A 21,712-nucleotide genomic window follows, 5' to 3' on the forward strand; every position below is an offset into this window, starting at 1 on the left:
GTGGGAGATCTTTGTGTACTGATGATTCAGCTCCTCACCAAATGTCCACATTCACTGTTCTTGTCCAGTGTTTGGCACTCTGGTCACAGCCGGTTTACACTGCAGTGATCATCATATCTAAATTTGCATGGCACATCCTGGAAGAGGAATTCTCTGTGCAACAGAAGCTCTTACTCCTTTTGATACAGAAACCTGATAATGGAATTCACTTATATCAGTTGCTCAGAAGATGTTTCTACTTTTTTTCCCAGAAATGTCTGGTTCCTGAGGCAAGAAAAGGGAGACTGAAAAGCGAGAGTTAGGGTAGTTTGTAAATGAAGGCAAACATTAGCAGGGCCACACCTTTCCTTGAGACTAATTTTTGTTTTTGAAGGCAAGACACTGCATCAATGCATTACCTATTAATACAGTAGTTTTATGAGGCACACAATGTCCTATGCTATTTATCACAAGTTTCATATTGCTTGTCAATGACTTCAGAAATGGCAACAAATTGGGCCTTGGCAGATTATTTTCAGTTGACTAACTGGTGGCTGAAGGAATTAATCACTTTTTTAGCTAACAGATTTCTCTTCTTTTAACATGGCAGGCAGGGAAGCATGGTGTGAAGCAGATATATTTATTAAACCATCTTTCAGTTCTGACAGTCAGGGAGGCAACAAAACATTCACACCTTAAGCTTGATCACCTCTCTTGCATAAAGTTGGTTTGTTCAAAACCACTTGGAGATGTGCCCCTTTTGTTTTGGTTGATTTTGACACTTGCTTCCACACAAGCTTATTAAGGTACAATAGTCAGTGAGCAACAAGAAATAATACCCCTCTTTTCTTGCTGTGTAGGCATGGTGCTCCTCCAAACTCATCCTTCAGCTTAAGACAGCTGCTTTTCCTGGTGAAATTTTCTTTTTGCTTACATGTTACTTGATAAGGCAACTGTTCCTCCTGTGAACTCAGTCACTGTTAATTGTCCAAGCCTGACAAAATAATTTATCCTCCTGGGCTTCCAAAAACTATCCATTGGTTCCATCCAGTGAAAATACCATGAAAATGCCTTAGTAATGATTTAAAATTTGTTGACTTATCATTCTGGTGGCATGCAAGAATGAAGAGCACAATTTCAGACCTGGGCAACGCTCTACAAGGAACGTTTTATGAATTTGTTCTCTAAATTGAAGTTGGCCATCTGATTTGCTGATGTTCTGTAAACAATTCTTTTTTCTGTGCTTATCTGGAGAGGCGTTTCCCTTCTTTCATTGCTTAGGTATGAGCTTAAATAGTAGTACTCCAGGGCTACAGTAAAAAAGGTAAATATCACACATCGCACGGAATATCACTCCCAACAAGTAAATATAAGCCATGGTAGAGAAAATGCGAATAAAACAAATATGGCAGCACACGTTTTCGAACAGAAGGGTACGTGGAAGGATACTGGTGTGGAAAAGACGTCAGTAACCACAGCGCCTTGCCCCCGTGACACAGGTTCTACCCGCGCGGAGCCGCAGACAGGAGCGACCGACTGCGCAGCCTGACATTTCTCGAAGCCTAAACCCGTGGGGGCCGCCAGGCGAGGGGGCACTGGCGGGGCGGGGGGCAGCGGGGAGCCCGCGCTCCGCTCGCAGCCCCCGGCGCCCCGCGCCTCGGGCGATCCCGTGCAGGCGCCGCTCCGCTCCGGCGGCGCTCGGCAAGACAGGCACGGCTCCGGCACGGCTCCGGCACGGCTCCGGCACGGCCATCGCGCCGCCCCCGGCCGCCGCCCCCGCCCCGCCGCCGCCCTGATTGGGCCCGCGGGGAGGCCCCTCCCGCCCGGCCCCGCCGCCGCCGCGCCGCGCCCGCTCCCCAAATACACCTTGGCGGCGCCGGGGAGCGGCAGCGGCGCCTGCCCAGAGCCCCTCGGCGGGGCTGCGGCCGCGGGCACCCCGCGCCATGGTGAGTGACGGAGGCAGGCAGGCAGGCAGGCAGGCAGGGAGGGAGGGAGGGAGCGAGCGAGCGGCGCCCGGGGCGCGGAGAGGGGCGGCGGGGACCCTGGACAGCGCTGGGACGGGGCGCCCGGCCGGGACCGCGGGGCGCGGCCGGGGCCGGGGCTCGCTCCGGCCGGGCGGTGATCGGTGCTGAGCCCCGGCAGCGGGCGGGGGGCGCGGGAAGCCCTTTCCCGTGAGCGCCCCGAGCCCCGTGTGCGCCGTACCCCCAGCCAGACATGGGCGTGAGCGAAACAGGGATCGATTCGGGGCTGGAAGCGCTCTTGGAGCCCGCTGAGGGCTCCAGCCACGAGCGGTACTCCGGCGGCCTTTGTGCATTGTGAGGCTTTCTAAGAATTCGCGAATTGCTGATGCTCGTCAAGCTAATTAAAGCCATTCAGGCTGATGTTACTGCGTTATGCTTAGGTAAGGTTTCTTACCCGGTTTTCAGAGCAATTTCTACCATTCCACCTCATGAATTAGACATCAGCCTGATATTTCATCACATACTTGCTGCTCTAACAATAACTTCATCTCTGCATCTGCTATTCCAATTATTTTTTTTTCCTAGGAAGAATAAATGAGCCCCCAAACTGTGTTGCATTCATGATGATTAGCAGTTCTTCAGTCAATTTTCTTCCTCTTCTTTCCATTTCTTCAAGACTTTAGGCTCCTAATCCCTTTTCTGAGTGAATAGGTTTGTTTCTGTGGCTAAAGCTTAGTGGGCATAACTAGCCTACGTTTAGTATTTCCTTTATAAAATCATCACAGTCTATAATCATGAGAAACTTAAAAACTTTTTCTCTCGTTTATAAAGGAGTGCTTTTATACATCTATTAAACATCTTATGTCTCAAGCTTGATCTAATGCTGATTCTAAAATGGCTTTATTTTCAGAGCTGGTCACTTATTCTGGGGCTGTAGTAAGATGGCTTTCTAAGTTCGAAGGATGATTTTACAGGGAAGAAGTCATAAGCAAGGATGCAGTGTGTCTGTAATGCTGTATTTGGGCTTTTCACTTCCACTGGACTACAGGTTACACTGTGCTGCATGTGGGTTGGTCTAAAGAAATGGTCAGACATTTGCTATTTGGAATACTAGTAGGAAAACCAAAATTTTTATTCACTCGGCTTTTCCATTTTTAGGTCTGAGAATACAGAGCTACAGAATAATGTAACAGAGGAATATTTTCATAACAAATGTAAGAGTTTGATTATATTTGTATGAATAGAACAAAGTGTTTTACTTCTTTGGAAGTAGTCTAATCTTAGAATTTTTCCAAAGACAAAACACCCAGTGGAGCCACTCCCTTTTCTTGTAGTTAGAATTAAGATGATTTGTTTCCAAACTACAAAAGTAGTCATAAGGAAACATACATGTTAAATCAAATGAACGGGTCTACTACTTTTCTAGGGTCAGGAACAAAAGGTGATGACAGGCTGTACTGGGAAGAGATTCCTGTAACAGACCATTTTACATAATTAATCAGAGAAGATAAGCAATTCAGGCATCCAGAGAATGTATGCAAATGTGTTACAAATGTTCCTTTTGGAGGGAAGAGAATTGTAGAGAAGTTTCTTGCTTGGATTGTGTTGCGCTGGGGTGCTACATATGGCCATACGTTCTGATGACTGTTCTCTTTGCTTTGCCAGTAGCAAGAACCTTAAATGAACCAGGTGATTGTAAGGAAGCATGAGGAGTACTGTAGCAGTGAAAAAAAAAAAAAGCATTTGCTGAAATCATGCTTATTCAAAGCAGACAGGAAAAATATGGAAGGAGAGAGAAGGAAAGCACATATTCAGATTTCCTGGTTGTACTTCCTTTTTCTGGGGAAATATGTACCTTGCAGCTATTATGAGTCATGACAATGCAAGATCATGAGGCAAACATTGGAGGAGAAGGTAATGAATTTAGTTCTACAGTGGTTTTTTTTTACCCTTTTTGACACCAATAAAATGTCTCACCGAGGTCTTGCTGTCCTCTCTTCCACTGGTTCACTTGCTGAGTACTCACTTAAATGAATAAAATTTTTTAATAAAACACTAAAAATGAGAAGTCAAGGTCCATAAAAGTAAGTACTCAGGTTGAGTATATTTGTCTTATTGGGATTAATGCTTTCTTTAAAAAAAAAAATCTGTCCTTAGCCTTCTATGACAGTTTGTTTCAAAACAGATCCCATAGTGAAATCAAAACATAAGTAAGAGTTGATAATAAAATCTAATATGCCAAATATCAGTAGCAGTCAAAACCTGGTTACCTCATGCCATAAAAGATAAAATATCCATGCTATTATGAGTATGAATGCCATCTGTTTAAAATTCTAAAAAAAAAAAAAAAAAAAAAACTAAGACTCAAAATAAGTAATCCAAGAAGCCAAGATAGAATTTGTAGCAAACACAGCTATTTTCCTTTTAACTGAAAAGAGTTGTTAACAAAAAATCCTGTAAATAGTATTGTACTTTTAAAAATCCCCCAAAACTAAAAACCAAGCACTTCAGTAATCTAAGCAAGCATATGCTATGTTCTAAATTATCTGCAAGGAAAGATGTGTAAGGAGGTACTGGCTGTATTTTGTATTGACTCTGTAGACTAGCAAGAGGTTTCAAATTTTTTTTATAAAAGCTTAATCATTTAAGACAAGTTTTGTATAGGTAAAAAAAAATCTTATTTTAAAAAGTCTTGGAAAATACAGGGCATGGTTTAAAGTATTTTGTTGTAATGTTGTTTAGAAATCATTACATTTCAGATTGCACATTTTATTAACAAATGAAATTTGGGCCATTGGAGAGCTGCCATTAGAGTTTCTTTGTTGGGATTCCTTGCAGTTTTTGTACTATTTACTGTTTAAAGACTTTTATTGTCTATGTGTCTTAAAAATTACTGCATTTATGTAGATGTTTGCCATTGCAATTATGATTTTTAGCATTTAAAATTAAATTAGGGTCAAATCTCATATTTGACATTACTTTGAATATTCTTTCTAGGATGTCTTCACCATTTGAGATGTGGCTGTATGATGTTTGTATATTGTATGGCTATATGTATGATGTATATTCAGTATGTCTTCCATGAATAGTTGTATGACAAGTAGAGATTCAAGTTTATCATTAAACATGTTATATTTTTAAGTCAGCTCAAGGCATTGGTTTTCATTCAACAAAGCAACACTTCAGGGCAGAATGTTAGTATCTATTTAATTTTAAAATTACAATAGGTTTTAAGCATGTGCTTAAATTGACTAAGGCTTCTAGCTATGGTATAAACAACAAATTAATTTTTACTAATAAAGGCAGCAAAATTTGCTAGAAAAAGTGGATTTTGTATAAGGTTTTTGCTTATAGATTCACGTGCTTTGAGACAACTGAAAAAACCATGTTAATATCTATAGTTAAGCCTTTTACTTGTGCCATAGGTACTGACTGCAGCTCATTTGGTGATATGCTGTTCCATTTTTTTGGTTGTCCTAATCGGGTGATGGCAGCTGTAGGTCAGTGCTAGGAAGTGGCTCACCACACAGGATATTTATTTTTGTAGATGTGGTGTCGAGAGCAAGCTGACATCTACTCCCTTTTTGTAGGAGTGCACATTTCAGTTCTGCTGCTTTGTGACCTAAGCCAGAGCAAATACGATCCCTACAGATTAATTTTACTTCACCACAGAGAGGCCTCACCATGTCCTGTTCATTGATTCAGACCCCAGGCACCTCTATGAGCTTCAGGGCCTCCACAGCCTTTAGTCTTTAGGAGAATCCCACCCTATCAGAGCATAATATTTTGTGATATTCACTTCCATTGGTTTTTCATTCATGTTTCCTATTATATGATAGTTTTGTTATGTGGAATAGATGCCCTTGCTAAGAATATTATTGCTTTCAGATTTAATTGAGATTAATTGTATTTAACTGGCATTCTCATTTGATTAAAATGCCCCCTTCCATGGTTCAGACCTTTAGTGCTACTTTTAAGCACTCTTCCAGCTGCTTGAACTTGGCAGTATTGTGGTACATGTTATTCTTGATTTTACTGCACTGATTCTTTAAATTAGTTCCTTTGTATTACTTAAAGTCAATTGTGAATTGATTTTCTTCTTGCATATTCACTATTCACACTCTAAGTAGCTGTTCCAAGAGAATGGTGCCCTGCTAGCAGAAGCATTCAAATGAACCCCCTTGTGCAAGTCAACCTCAGAAGGGTAATTCCTTTCAGGGAGGGCATTAACCACACTAACCAAGCTGTGACCTTATGTGTTATTTCTGAGAGAGTATTTCTTTCATGAGAGCCCCTGTCTCTACTTCCTATGCATATGTATCTGCCTGTGAACAGTATGATGTGCTGTCCCTGTTTGAGTGACAAGGCCACTTTTTCTCTGCCCTAAGGCAAGGGGAGAAACGCCTGGAGAGATGCCTGGAGACTTGCACTCCTGTGGGAGGCTGTGGGCCATGGAGCTGTCTGGAACCCTCCCTTGGAATGGTTTGGCTATGCCTTGCACTTCACGCATGGCTATGCCCATTGATTGTTTCAGCTAAGTCCATATAGAAAATAGGTCAGCCATGCAGTGGCTCAGGAAGAAAGCTTTAATGTGCAGTTGTAATCTAGAAACAGGACATGTATCATTTTGGAGGAGACTGCAACCACTTCCAAAGATGTTATCGAGCATCATGGAATCTAGCCCTTGGACAGCTATTTGTATTAGAGAGCTGCAGGGAATATCCCATGGAAGTCATCCAATTGCCTCCCTGTGAATAAAGTTAAAATTTCTTGTTAGAAGGCTGAATGCTAGAATTCTTTGACTATTTTCCCCTTCACAAATGAAAATTGAAAGAAACATACATTTATGAAGCGAATCTGTTCCTCAGCCCAGTTCTGAGTTATTCAGCACAAAAATACATCATGCTTTTGGGGAAAATGTATTTTGGGGAATCCTCATGGTGGAATTCTTGAATGTCACTGATTCCAGAGAGTGCAGTAAAACTTGTGGTTTCTGCATACAGTAGTTGCTGTTAAACTCTCCACTTTTAATAAATAATAGCACAGAAACAAGTTTCTCAATAGTATATTAGACAGAAGTGTGTTGTGCAGTAATGACTGCCTTGCTAATGCTGACCAAAGTAAATGTGTGTTTAATTTCGTTTTAACCTTGCATTTCACTTGGCACTTGATACAGATGCAGACTGGCAAAAATTGTTCAGGGAAAGCTGATTGACCTCCTCGGCAAATACAGAAACTCTTCACACACAAAAGAGCATTAGTAAAAGCCTGAATACAGAGGAACACCTCAGCAATATTTCTAGTTTGTTATTGGGAAAATTTGGGATTTTATGTTTGCTCATAATGATTTCTATGATTTGAAAACACAAGACAATATACTCAGGTGCTGCCTTCTGGTTAATAGGGAGGGGTGTCTGCTTACACGAATAGCTCTGTTTCTCCCTAGTCCTGACTGCTGGCATCCAGGACCCTGAAATACTCATTGCAGTTCCTGTTTTAAATAGAACTGCTAAAAATGGCAAAATTTCCATGTCTTCAGAGAAAGCATGTATCAATCTAACTTTAAATCTCCTTTTTGTTGTTTTTGCCAAAATGGTGTTCATTGCTGTCTCTTGTCTCTTTGCACTGGCAAGCTAGAAGTGCAAAACCATTTGCCTTCATGAGGAGAAAAATCTTTGGCAGACAGGTAAATTTCTGAAATTTTAATGAAAATGGAGCCATTAGTCTATAGAATTCACAAGGCATATTTAGAGGTAGGATTTTAGAATTTCCCCATGGGAAGAATGGTATGAAGGGAGAGAGTCTTGTGGCTTAACTAACTTAGCAAAGCTTTTGGTCAATGAAGAGCTGATTTTTTTTTTCTCAAAAATTGTGACAGAAATAATTACAATTAATTATAGATTGAATTAAATGCTTATTTTTATACAGTTAAAGTTCCCAAACAAATTGCATGATATTAAAAACCAGCCAAGGGGAAATGCATTTCCTTTAAGGAATTATGAACCCTTCAGAAATAACAGAATGACATTAAACCTGCTGTGTGTTAGCCATGAAGATTTAGTGTGAGGATACCTTCTTTGTTCTGCTTGTATACTTAGCACCTGCATCCTTTTATGAATCCTATCTGCAAAATCTATTAGAATTTTACTGTGTAAAGTGTTTTCATCCCATTGTTTCTTTTAAAATCTGGCTGCCAATTTTTATAAGGTCAAACATGACTTTTCTAAATCACTCAGATCTACTAAACTGCCCAACAAACTTGGGCAATCTCTTAACTTGTTCTAAGACATCTGGATTCACTTCTTAGCTTGGCTGCTGTCTTCCTTTTATGATCTCCAGCATGCCTTATTTCCCCACTTATAAAGGAGCCATTGTTATGCTCCTTTCATTTCCCATTTTTCTGTCTTAGCTGTTCAGATGGCAAACCCTTCAGGTCAGACATCATCTTTTGCTGTGTATTTCTGTATGGCCCTGCTCTTAACTGGAGCCTTCTGGGTTAAAATAAGCAACTTATAGGCCTACCAACAGCAACAGAGAGAGAGAGAGAGAGAGCAGAATGCAGGGTATCAGTGGCACTATTTATTTCTCTGCTAAGCAACCTGCCCAAGGATGACCTCATAGAAGGTTAAATACCAGTATTTAAGTGTAAACAAAAGTTCTGCAAGAATTTTCACTTGAAGTGATCTTGCTGACTAAATAGTGAGACCTTCATGAATGTTGAAAGGTAATGAAATATTTCCCTTTGCAGACAAAAACGTCTGGTTGTGTGGTGGCAATGAAATAACACAGAGGAGACCAGTCCTTCATCTCACGTTAGGCACTTTTGATGTGCTCACGAGGCAGAGACCACATTTGTACTGTGACACTGAAAATCTGCTGCTGATCTGAAAATTAGTATCAGCTTCAAGCAGGTTCACACTTAGCTCTGTATGTCACATGCTCCAGATCTGTGGGGGAGGCAGCATGATTGTCATCTGTATGTGGAAAAAGTCATTGACCATGGTAATAGTAAATTTTAGAATCAACAGAGTCATGGCTAGTCACAGTTTAAAGTGTGTAGCTATACCATGCATAAGATAGAGGTGGGTGGGCATCATGTCACTGACTATTCTCGTATATTAGAGACTGGCACTTAGAAATGTCAGTAAAAACTGGCTTTAATGGTTGCTTAATATATGAAATGTGGTTTCATGATATCTTCCTTTGAGTTTCTCGTTGAAAATTATTTGCACTTCTAAGTCATAGTAAGTTCTAAGCAAAAATGGGTTCAAACGATAGAGGGGAGTTAAAAGGAAAAAGTATCTTTTCAAATAGGCTTTGAAACAGTGAAAAGCAAGGACTGCTGATAGGATACAGGGTTATGATTTACCCTTAGCAAAAACCGAATCAGAATATCTATCCCTGCATGTGCTGTGGGCAGAATTTTGTTAGCAGTAAATTGGTATATGGTAAAATAAGATGATAAACTGAAATAAGAGAGTGGTGGTGGCAGAAAAGCATCTAATGGGGTTAATGTGTTAAAAAAATAGATTATATTGCCACTGTTGAAAGTTATATTGTAATGCTGGAATAAATATGCCAAAAAAGGCAGTTATATGGGTTTATATGACAAATAATCAGAGTTTTCTTTCCCAACTGTTACACTACAGTAATGGAAAACACTCATGATCTTTAGTAAAATATTAGTAAATGCATTCCAATCTTTAAACTTAGGTTTGGCACTCTGTCTTTTAGCAACGAAGCTTCATTACTTAGGAATGCAATCCTAATGTCAGTTTAACATAGTGTGGGCATCATGGGATTTAGATGCCTGTTATAAACAGAATTGAAAACCCAGAGCAAAGGTTTACAACATGAATACGCTGCAAAGACACTTGTGATAATGTGAGAATTTAATTTCTCCATTGTCACAAGATACTTGTAAAGTTAGTGCTTGTGTCTCATTAAAGCTTGTCAGGTACAAGTATTTAAAATAAATGTTTTGTATTTTCCACACCACCTAAAGTGTAAGCAGAAATGTCAAATATTTTTGACCCTATATAAAGGAAGACTATACGCAGTGCAGCAGACTTTCTTTCCTCCCTGTGTTATTTTTACCTGTTGAGAATGCACTCTGCAAGATTTGTGGTGCTTCAAAATGCTCTAGAATGCCAAATGCTTAAAAAATGTTGCCTTCAGCTTGGCAGGAAATTCCTTGTGAAGGAGATACTACCTTTCTTTATCCTTAAACTTAAGTCTCTGGTTTGCATCCTCCAGGAAGTTGTGCATCTCATTCCCTCCCTCTGCCCAGCTATTCTCATGGCTTCACAGCCTTTACTCCCTCGGAAAAGGGGGAACTTGCCACGTAGCATCCTCTTTCTGTGCACGTAAACAAGTGCAGAGGTGAAACCCATTATTTGTTACATGATTTCTTTTTTCAAGGGTCCAGTGAACAATAATTTTAACTATCCAGGTAAAGGAGCATATATCTTGAAGATAATATTCAAATGACATTCAAAACCTATTTGATGTACTCCTCTGAGTACATATGCACTTGATATGACTGGAATTTTATTTTGGTTCATTTTTAGGTTTTCTGCCACAGTTCACTGGCCAGTTGCTCTGCTCTTTCACCTCTGAAACAACTGAACTGTGTTCTTTGCTGCTTGGAGCTGTTATTCACAGAACTAGTATGCAACACAGCAAGTTGGAGACATCCTGTTATATGGCTCCATTTTTGAAATGAACATAATTTCTTAATATAATGAAAGAAAACAGGTGCTCAGTGGTGTATTTCCATTTTACAGATTTAAAAAATAGCATATACAGAATTTGTATGTTATTCATTAACATTTTGGTGGGAAATTGTACTTGAAGGACCTTTGGTGTGGTACAGCCCCTGCACTTCAAGTGAGCCTTAGGTCTCTGGGTAGCTGAAGTATTGAGACAAAGATGTTTATCAATAACATTTGATTTTGGTTTGGGTTCTCAACAATGTAATCTGAGATTACTCTGTTGCTACTTTTCTTTGGCTGTTACTCCTTTTTGGGAGATCCTCCAGACCAAGATGCTCAGCTGTGTTCTGTGCTCATTTTGCCTGGGGACTGAAAGCCTCCCAGCAGTGAATCTTAAATTGCCACACCTTGAACTAAGAACAGGGGGAAGGTCTGCTTGTGTTTATGGGTGATTGCTGGCACCAGTGCACTTCCATGCTGCCTCACTGGAATGCAGGTCAGGGCCTTGAAGGAAGCCAGGTAAGTAATGCTTCTGTCCTGGGATCTCAGATACATGTGCAGCAGGAACTGGTATTTTAGAAGGCCTGATGGAGAGAGAAAAGAGATTCCTTATAGACATATTATAAAAGACAAGTGAAATATCCTTTAAAAATGTAAAATCATGAAATGAAAACTTAAATCAGTAACAATGGACCTCTAGCCTTTATGTTCCAAATCAATGCCATCTAAAACAAAATACTAGAAAACAACATGGGAAGTTTTTTCTTTTTTATTAACACAGGGCAGCCTCATTAAACAATGCTGCAAAACAAGGTATGTCATTCGCAACCTCCCAATAGGTGCTAGTGCAGCAAACCAGTGAAACTAGAAATTGAATCTTGATGGCCAAATCAAAATAATGAACACGTGTCCTTCCTTAATTGTGCATCAGTGAGTAATACATAGCCAGGAGAGTTGGTTGAAACACAGAAACAGCAAACAAAAAATTCTCCTAAAATCTAAAATACTGCTGGAAAGCTCCATGGAATTAGCATGTCAGCATGTTCTATAGGCTATACTGACAGGTTACAGAAAAATTATTTGCATAAGAACCTACCAAACTTCAGTGGATTTGTAGTAGAGAGAAAGCACTTTATCAGTAAGAAAACTGTCCATTCCATCACAGATAGTTTTGCTCTATTGGTCGTGTTTTCCTTATTCATTATAGATTTTTTGGTCTTCGTGTTCTTTTATAGGTTTTCTTCTGTTCTTTCCTCCTTGATCCTTTATTCTGTCTGTATCTCCCTTTGTTTTATCTTTCACATAATACAGAACAGTACATACTGCAAAATAAATTAGAAAAAATAGGAAAACTGAAATCTGAGAAATGGAGACAAGCTCTGATCTTTCAGACTTCAGTAAGAATACTGTGATGTTGACATCGTTGCAGCCAGTGCAGTCATACGGGTTGTGAAGTGAAGAAATGTGGGTGATTCTAGGTACCCTGCCTAGAATAACTCCAGGAAGATTACCCTGTGGTTCATGCAATGCACAATATCTCTATTTACCCAATGAGAGAAAGACCTGAGGACCTTGCACAAAAAGTCACAAAAAAGCACCAGAAGAATTATGGTTAAAATACATTTAATTTGCCTCAATAATTAAACCCTGAATTTGTACCTTGAATTAGAAGCTGGCGATTGATGCATCTGATCAAAGTTTCTGAACTGTTCTTTGTTAACCTTTTCTTGGATTTCCATTCTTCAGTATCTCTTTATCTGTTGAATCTCTGTTCATCTGCCACAGAAATTGGTGAATTTCAGTGGAATTTGCAAGCACTGCAAGCTAAGCATCTATTTCTGTGCCAGTCTGTAACCAGCATTTTGGCACAAAAATATCCAAAACTGAAACAGAGTTTCAAAAAACTGGATGGTATTATTTTTGTTCTCTTTGAATATTCAACTTTGGTATTGTTACAAGAGGCTGCAGTTCAACAGCTAATGTACTTGAATCTCTATAATGCATAGCTTGAAATATGCTAAGTCTTTCTAAATGTATCTGTTCTAACTGGAGGAGCAGCACTGACCAAGGCTTCTACTATTTGATATGTTTTAGCTATAAGGATGTGTCTTTTTTTTTATTGTCTATCACTAGTGAGGGTTTGGAAATGTAGCATTATAAATCTTTTCCTTGGTGTCATGATCAATACCTCAATGATTTTCTGATTTTCACTGTGTCTATTATTAAAACAGGAAGCTACATTTTAATGACTTGAGAAGTTTCTTTATAAAGGAGCTCACAATTCTACATCTCAATAGCCTTGCTATGATTTAGATATGTCAAAGCTGAATCTCCCATAAATATTTTCATCTTACTTTTCCATAGGGCCACATTTTCCCCTCACTCTTTACCTCAAGCTGCCACCAGAGCCAAGGGGAAGATATTACAGAATACGTAGTGAACATGGCAGTTCTCTCTGAGTTAATCTTGCATTCCTTCTCCCTGCTGCTCTCATTTACATGTGCTGACTTTTTCTGTGCAAAAGTAATCTGAAAAACACTCTGTGCAATTTGATTTCATTCACATGCTTAAAAGAAATGTTGAATAAATGGAACGGAAGGATTTGAAAGAGGAATAGCTGTGGTAACTTCAGCAATTGCACTGGAGACAATAACAAGCGTCTCAAATTGAACATTCAACAGGAAGCCAAAATCTGATTCTGGATTTATTTAATCTTTAGTTTTATTACACACATGGTATACACTAACAACAGGTTAATGTTAGTCATTAAGTGCTTATTTGTTGTGATTAACAAGATTAATTTCTCTTAATACCACACGTGCAAGCTCAATATTTCACAAAAGCTTTCACCTTTACTTAGCTTCATCATTTTAGTGAAAAAGGAAGCTTGTGTTTTTAAGGACAATATAAATTCATATATTTACCTAGCTTTCTCTGCTTTAAATTAATATCTGCTGTATTTTGCAGAAGAGTATTAGAAAGCACCTAAACAAGATACTCAAATTGGTATTGTAATGTATTCCTAGAGCTTTCAGTCTCTCTGGATGTGCTGATAATCTTTTCAAAGGTAAGAGGCACTGCTTTTGTGTACTCAAATCTTTTTTAGAAGAGCAGATTTTGAAAGAGGTGGGCTATGAATAACTATATGTGCCTGTACCATTGTGTGCAAAATGACAGGCCAATCAGTGAAATAAAAAAGGAAGGTGCTAATTTACAGTGCACATGGGCTAAATCAGCAATTCCAATTATTTTTAAACATGTTTTGTAGCAGAAACCATATATAGGCATTTAATCAAAAAGGAAGGTGCCTCTTGGTCCTGCTCTGCAAATACCATGGAAGAGAACAATTGGGAAATTGTTCAAAAAAATGCTTTTTTTTTGCAGGGACCTACCTAAAGCAGAATCAGTATCTGTATGATGGCTATGAAAACACCCCTTCAGCCATCTATTTGGGTTGATTACATATCTTCAATCAACATGTTTTTTTAGAAGAAGTACAAGGACATAACCTCAATGCTGCAGGACAAACAATTAGAAGTTCCTGTTATTACCTTCCCATGCATAGTTTTTAACCTTTCTGTAATCTCAAATGACCTCAGTTCTGTGATTATTGAATCTGCACACTTAGCTGCAAAAACCCAACATTTAAAAGCCATGGTCATATTTTGGTTCAAAAATAAGAAAACATGAAAATCAGTATTTCAGTGACAGCAGTGACAGACCTTTTAGGATTAATCCTATTCCTGCTATATCCAGAAACCTGCTGTTGACTTCAACAGGAGTTGGCATGAGTGCTTAGCTATGAATAAATATGAAAGGTAGTTGTCAGTGATTTTCAGCATGAAAATGATCTTTTAGACATTGTAAAGAGAAGTGACAGGTGGCAAATACCCAGTCAGAGAACTCTGCAACTGAAATCTGCTAATGAAACACTTCTTTCAACAGACCTAGTTTTCAGACACTTTTCTAAGATCTGTGGAGTCCATGGAAACTTTTAATACTTTTATTTATAATACTTTCAGTAATTTTATTTATAGAACTTGCTGTTCATTATAACTTAAAGCTGTGAACACAAAGGGAATATTTAACTATATGCACTGTCTGTAGACACTACAGTCAATGTCTTATATTGCTCTACTGTGCTCCAGTGTCTTTGGGGAAATAATATTTGTGCAAACCTGTGTGTCAGTTCTGTAAACAGTTACATCAACTTCAGCAAGAATATGTGCAGGTACAAATCTCAGCAAGATAAGTGTCTTTCAAGAAGTAGGGGAAATTTTTTATCATTGCTGAAAGATGCTTCACCGTTAATCCAGACCATGATACTCAAACGAGAAGAAACTTCATGCTTTAGAAATTTGGAGTTGTTAAACTGTTGTTTCATTTATTAAAAAAAGAGATGCAGCAATGCTGGCTAAGTTGTGAATACTAGCTAAAGATTTCACTAAGGATATAGGACAAAGGTTACTAGATTTCACTTTTATCACAAAATAATTACTATTATTTTTTAGTTTATTTACTCCTTAAAAGCATTTTTTATCTATGAAATAAACACAAATCAGATTTTGCAGACATGTAAAGTTAAAGGTCAAGCTAAATGAGTAACATGCTATGCATTGCTAAATTTGTGAGATTGAGCTGTAAGTAGGTATTTGGAAGGAATCAGTAAGCACAACAATTAACAATGACTTCATGTTCTAGACCGTCAGTGCTTTTCCTTTTGTGGATTCTAATTAAATTCCACTGGCTATGGGCAACACTTTGATCTTTACATATAACTCCTGCAGACTGTCACGACCACTGCATGTCCTCAGGATGAGTTTTAATTCTTGAAAAGAAGACATAAATTTATTTTTCACAGCTTTTCTCTTTCAAGTTTTATGGAAGTATTGTACTTTCAGGGACTACAAATATAGATTATGCTATATTTAAAAATACATTCCTTTAAAGCGTGAGAATAATTTCCAGACGCTTTGGATTGCTTGCTTTCACTGCAGCAGCTCCTCTCCTTCAAATGCTTCCTCATCTGGGCACTCGGATCACTCGAGGTCTCATCAGTTATGTCAGTTCCGTATTGGGATTTCTCAAAAAAGCAAAAACAAATTGAAGCTCAAAACCTGAATAATGCATCATGGTTACATACAGCAGGTTTCTATGTTTTGTTGAGGTATCTTTATCTCTGCCTCAGTGAAAATGGCCATGAGCAGTGCAGCTCCAGCGCTCCTGCAGTGCAAGGGGGCTGTGGCTCGGGGTATCTCCATTGGGAGTTGCTCAGCTGGGGTTCCAGCCATGCTGCGGGCCAGGGGGTGCGGATGTGCCGCAGTCGAGAGCTGCCTTCTCATCCTGAGCGTGTGACAGAGGCAGCAGAGGTGCTGTGAGCCTGCCTGCTGGGCTTGCTGGGGAGTGTTTTCACAGAGGTTTTGACTCACAGGAAAATAATATTTTTCCCACGCTGCCTTCTCAGCATGCCTCCCTGTTATTTGGTCCTAGCATAGGAAAATATTTACCCTACGAAAGTACTTAATGTGATACTTAAAATGGCAAATATGTATTTTATCAGCAGCATTTGGGAATCAGTTCTTCCTTTAGCTATATGCCAAAACATGGGTGTAGTAATTAAGGTTCCCCCTGAGCTTTTAATTGAAACCAGAGATGTGGCTGCAATATAACTTTCACATCTGGAGTCTGGGCTTCTCCCAGGGGCATATTTGGATCCAGGGACTGGTTTCAGAGTATTACAGGGAAATGAGTCAGTCACAAAACCAGTATAAGAAATTCAGTGATACTTTAAAATGAGGGTTTTGCCCTGTATTCAATAACATTAGCTTCAGTATTAAGATATAGTGTTTGGTGTTATTACATAAATGCTAACATTTTAAAGTAGCAGAAATGTCCATCTCGTGACCTTAAAATAAGACATATTAGTAGTTTTGAAGTCGACATGTATTCTGTGAAGCTTATTTTCAAGACAGATGACAAGATAGAAAAGTAGATAACTTGGGGTTTTTTTTCCCAGAAAACAAAGGTAATTATTTTCTTCATTTCCTGGCTTGGTAGCTGTCTAATGTTGCAAATCGCAATCTATTCAACTTGGAGCTTGATTGTGTTTCTCTGCTTCTTAAAACAATTTATACAGAAAAAAAGGTAGAAAGGTGAGGAAATTCCACATTATGTGGGGAGAAACATTTCTTGTAAGCAAGGTCTAAATTTTTAACTTGCCCTAAGCAGACATATAGTCATATAGGACAGTCACTGGGATGAATTACAACACTGAACTTGGATTTACTAAAAAATTTGGACAGTTAAAACAATGATTGATTGGTGATTTGTATTATTTTATCATAGCTGCTTTACTATCTTTTACTTTGTTTGGCAATCACTGTAATTCCATTAATTCAGTAAGTTCTGTGGTGTGCTGTGGTATTTCCTTATTATCAAAGGTATGCTGTGACTTACAGGAAAATTTTGTCTCTACTTGTATCAGAAATAGCACTAAACAGAGGGTGAAAACACTTGAACTGGTCTTGCACAGCACACAATGGCAATTTTAGTGGTTTGAAGCAAAAATGGTAAAAGACTACTCTTAAAGGGCTCTGAGGTAAAGGCAGATCAGAAAGAGAATTGGCTTAAAAAAAAGAAGGGTGGAAATTTTGGCTGAACAAGCAGGAAAGTTAATGCCTGGCAAAGCATATTAATTTTGAGAACTGGAATGGAATTTGAGATTGCTGATTCTAGTAATTTCTTGGGCACCGGTAAATTATTGTGAAGTCCACTGTTCCATATCATGTCTTTTCTTGATCTGTAGAGGGGATAACGACCTTTTCATCAAGGGGATAACGACCTTTTCAAAGTTATTGCCTTTGCTCAGGTAGCAGAAATATGTACTGTGAAAAAGCTAGAATCTTTCAGGAAAGAAAAGTACTACTTTGTAAATTAAGTGAAGCCCATGTCTACACAAGGTGGTAATGATTTAGGATTGAAAGGTCACGTGTATTAAGAGGTTTCTAGACCTCAACTCCTTGGTTTTGCAATATCCAAACAAATTAATGCTTTGAAGGTGTATGTACTCAGGACATGTTTAAACTAACAATGAAGCAAACAATGAAAGGTTAACTTATTTGTACAGGATTTAGTAAGACTAATAAATACTTGCTTTGACTTCTTAAAATATGAGCTTATATACTGATGTGGATTTGAGGTGTTTTCGTCTTAGTATTTTAGAAGCAGCCTTAAAATCCTTGGAAACGGACCAATTACCAGGGCTTTGATTTTGTTGCTACCCACAGAACTTGAAGTAGAAAAAATAATATACAGATATTGTACTTAGTATTACTAAGACAAAATTATAATATTTAGTTATTTTAGCTGTGTTTGTCAGCTGATAGACTCAGGAGCTGAAACAGAATTGAGCTGCTACTGATAGGGAGGGTGCTGGTTCCTAACCTGTCCCACTAGAAGCTGGTTGTGTTTTGCCCATGCATAAAAAGAGCAGTTCCTGCCTTGCTCTCTTCGGAGGCACTGACTGGCAAGGGGCAAAAGACAATGATTTCTGAACCCCACAGAGATTAGACCTGAGTGAGAATAGCAAACCCCTTTCTTACATAAAGGCAGAAGTTAGCAGCTGCTTCTGTGGAGTGCTGCAATCACTCTCATACTAGCGAAAGTTAGATTCAGTCAGTGATATCTTTTGACTGCTGCAAAACAGACTATTTTTTAAATTATTGCTCAACATGCAGCAGTTCACCTAACAAAGTGATGCGTATGGTTTAAAATTTAAATATTACATACCATCATACCATATTCTGTCTTACTCTGAGTGATGGACTCTTCATAAGAGAAAAGTATTTAATGTTGCTTTTAATTTTTGTGCCATGTCCATAAATTAAGATTATAAACCACCTTTAACTACTGTTGATAAGTGGTATTGCTTAGTTTTTATAAATGGCTGTGTTAATATTAGGGATTTTACTGTATGATTGATTCATTGATCTGTATTGCATGACATGTTATAATAAAGGAAATATTCAGAAGCAGATAGTAAAAATAAACATAGACGAATGCATTTTTGACTGTGAGACATATATAGATGTAAACTTAGAATGAAATGTTTGTACAGAGCATTTTGAGCACTGTTAAGTTATTCTGCAGCTGTGACTATACTATGTAAAGTCATCTTCATTTTTCTGAGTGGCACAGTGCCATGTTGTACTCAGTCAGACACTAAATAAATTGGTTGCTTGTAGTTTGATCTCACAGCAGATTATTTAATTTTAATTTTCAATTTGTTTCCCAAGGTAACAACAGCATCAATTAATATGGCAGAGATGGAGAATTCACATTAGACACTGCTGCTCCCCTGGGATGAGCTCTCTCAAACCATGTTTGGAGAGGAATCAAAAACAGAAAATATTTTCATGTTTCTTTTTTTTTTTTTCTTTTTTTTTTTTTTTTTTTTTTTTTTTTTTTTGTTATGGTCACAAAATGTCTAAAGACATGGTGAACAGTGGGAGGGCTGGTATTTCCTCATTCCTGAAACACATCTGCAGATGTTTGAGTTAACCTGTGATGCGTGGTTATTATCTTTCTCATACCTTTTTAAGGTCCATCATACTGCTGAAATTCCTTCTGTAATCTCTACACTGGGGATTCATTATCTTTCTCTTGTCAGACCTTTAATACCACTGTCTAATTACCATTTGAGTGAGACAGATTTTCCTGTAATGCAATAGACTTTTTTCTGAACATTACTTAAATTAAGTGCAAGATGCACTTAGGATACCAGATGCAAACTTGATCTTTTAATTAAAGAAGACAGAGGGATTTTTCAGTATTTGAATCCTCTAAAGTGTCAGGGAAATAGGTTCTCCACTTTGTTTATTTAAAGATGTGATTTAGGGAGTTTTGTCATTGCAGAGGTCAGGAAGACCACTGCTTGAAAATTGTTATACCTGTTAAATTGATAATGGTTTTGATCTGGGATCTCTGTTATCAAAGAACCATACAGTTTGTTTCTGGGAAAACAAGAACTTGAGGATGCTTAGAAAATGGTTATTCAGAAAACTTTCTTTATGCACTGTGTCTTCATTATTTGGACTTTAAAGATCTGATTGGTTTTGTACAACAGTATTATTGCTAGAAATATCATGGATATCCACGTTCTTCCAAATCAATTATGATGTGTTCATAAAAATAGCAACTGGCAGGAGCCCAAAGTAGTGCTCAGATCAAGGGCAAAGATTCCAGTCCCCACCAGGGCAGGACGAGGCTGAATGTTGGTGTCCTGCTGCACACAGGGTGGCATCACAAAAAGAAGCTGCAGACACAGTAGCTGCATGTCCAGCAGCTTTGTCAACTCAGGGATCTTCACATTAGTGCCCATTTTGCCCCTGAAAAAGTCTTCATGACCATCTTCTGGGACCTCTTCTTCCCACTTGGCAGCTTCTGGAGACTTCAGGTGTAAAACAATGGCATCACTTCATTTACTGAACTGATTCTAACTGGATATTTTTCCTATCACAATAAATGTGATTTAGTTAAAATTCAATATGCTAGCGTGGAAGTGAACTCTAAATACTTCCAGATTTTTGTTTTCTAAAAATGGAGAAATAATTTATTCACAGGAAAAAACATCCAAAGAAACTGAAAACTCATTGGTAATTGTAATTACCAATGTATTCAGTTTCTTTTTCTTAGGTTAGTGCAAATGCAGTACATATTTGTTGCTGTCTAATTTAGCCATTAATTCACTCTTACACTATTCACTGAGAAACTTTTTCTTAAGTCTGTTTAAATAGCAGCATATGCATTTGCAGTGTTGCATTCCCTGGGAGATGTTTAAAATGTTTAATTCTACATTCTTTTACAAAAATATATTTCAGAGTCTTTTTTTCCTTTCAAACTGCTGATATACTTGAGAAATTTTAGTAGTTATTTAATAAATTCAAAATTTATCTTGAAATTTAAGGCCCAAATCCAGCAAAGCATGTGACTATAAATGTAAGATCCGTCAGAGTCATAATTTCTTTTAGGTTTGACAATTGTGCATGTATATATGTGTGTTTAACGTCAGTACACACATCAGTCCAACTACATAAAATATGGTTCTTTTCTGCTTTTCTTTTTCATTGTAGTAATATTGGGTATGTAATGGTTTCTGAATAAAAATATCTATCTATAATAACACTCACAGTATAAAGTATTATGTATATTTATGTATTTGGAGTATGGTTCTTGCTTTAAATTTTTCACTGCCTTATTTGCTACCCAGTGTTATTCAGCAATAAAAAAATGAAGTATTGCTGATGTCCATGCAGAAGAAACAAATGAGTTTCTGTGTAAAAACTGAAATCAGAAATATAAAATGTTATGTAAACATTCTTCAGCCTCTTGTTCTTAGCATTGTGTTTATTGATTCTTAAAATAAGATGTTAATTTTGATAGATGTGCCCTAGAGCCTGGCCTGACACCATCAGTATTACAACATACTTTAAAAGGGGCTTTTCTGCCACATATTTTTTTTCAGCAGCAGCTCCAATCAAAGTATCTCCTGCCTATTTCTCCTTTTATCCGTGCCATTTGTGCTGTGTTTGCAGCATTCCTCTGCTGTGCCATTCATTCCAGCTGTTTCAAAAGCAGCAGCTGATAACCTGTATCAGGGAATTAGTTATTTTTAACCCTGATACAGTTGCCATGTGACCCCAAATGCCCTTAGGGTGTCTCAGGGGCAAGAACAAATGGTGTAGAGCACAGTCTCTTATTAAAGCTGTAGTGCCTTCGAGAGAAGTAGTTGTTGTATCTCCAGAGAGAAAAATGTAATACTTAATTGCTTCCAGACTCACCAAAAGCTCTTGAGGATTATTTTTAAAGAGTATTATATGAGGATGAGAGGATCTGATTCAATGAGATACAGTCAATAGAAAATGAAAGAAAGAGCCTTTTTCAGACTGTCTAACTGAAATAAATCATATTCACTAAACCATGTCCCTAAGTGCCACATCTACACGTCTTTTAAATACCTCCAAGGATGATGATTCTACTGCTTCCCTGCACAGCCTGTTC

General features: G+C 38.2%; 1 protein-coding gene across 2 annotated transcripts in view; it reads left to right on the top strand.

Moving 5' to 3' along the window:
• The first annotated feature begins 1,856 nt into the window (after positions 1–1,856).
• Positions 1,857–21,712, top strand: part of GUCY1A1 (guanylate cyclase 1 soluble subunit alpha 1) — a 34,447-nt gene continuing 14,591 nt past the window's right edge. Inside the window, exon 1 of one of the 2 annotated variants that reach the window (XM_053940351.1) lies at positions 1,857–1,925. The gene's annotated coding sequence lies outside the window, so the exon portion shown is untranslated. Of the gene's footprint in view, positions 1,926–3,699; positions 3,855–21,712 lie in introns of those variants that run through there. The other variant, XM_053940350.1, reaches the window with a different exon arrangement.

The sequence above is a fragment of the Vidua chalybeata genome, chromosome 4, assembly GCF_026979565.1.
Source record: "Vidua chalybeata isolate OUT-0048 chromosome 4, bVidCha1 merged haplotype, whole genome shotgun sequence".
Lineage (NCBI taxonomy): Eukaryota > Metazoa > Chordata > Aves > Passeriformes > Viduidae > Vidua > Vidua chalybeata.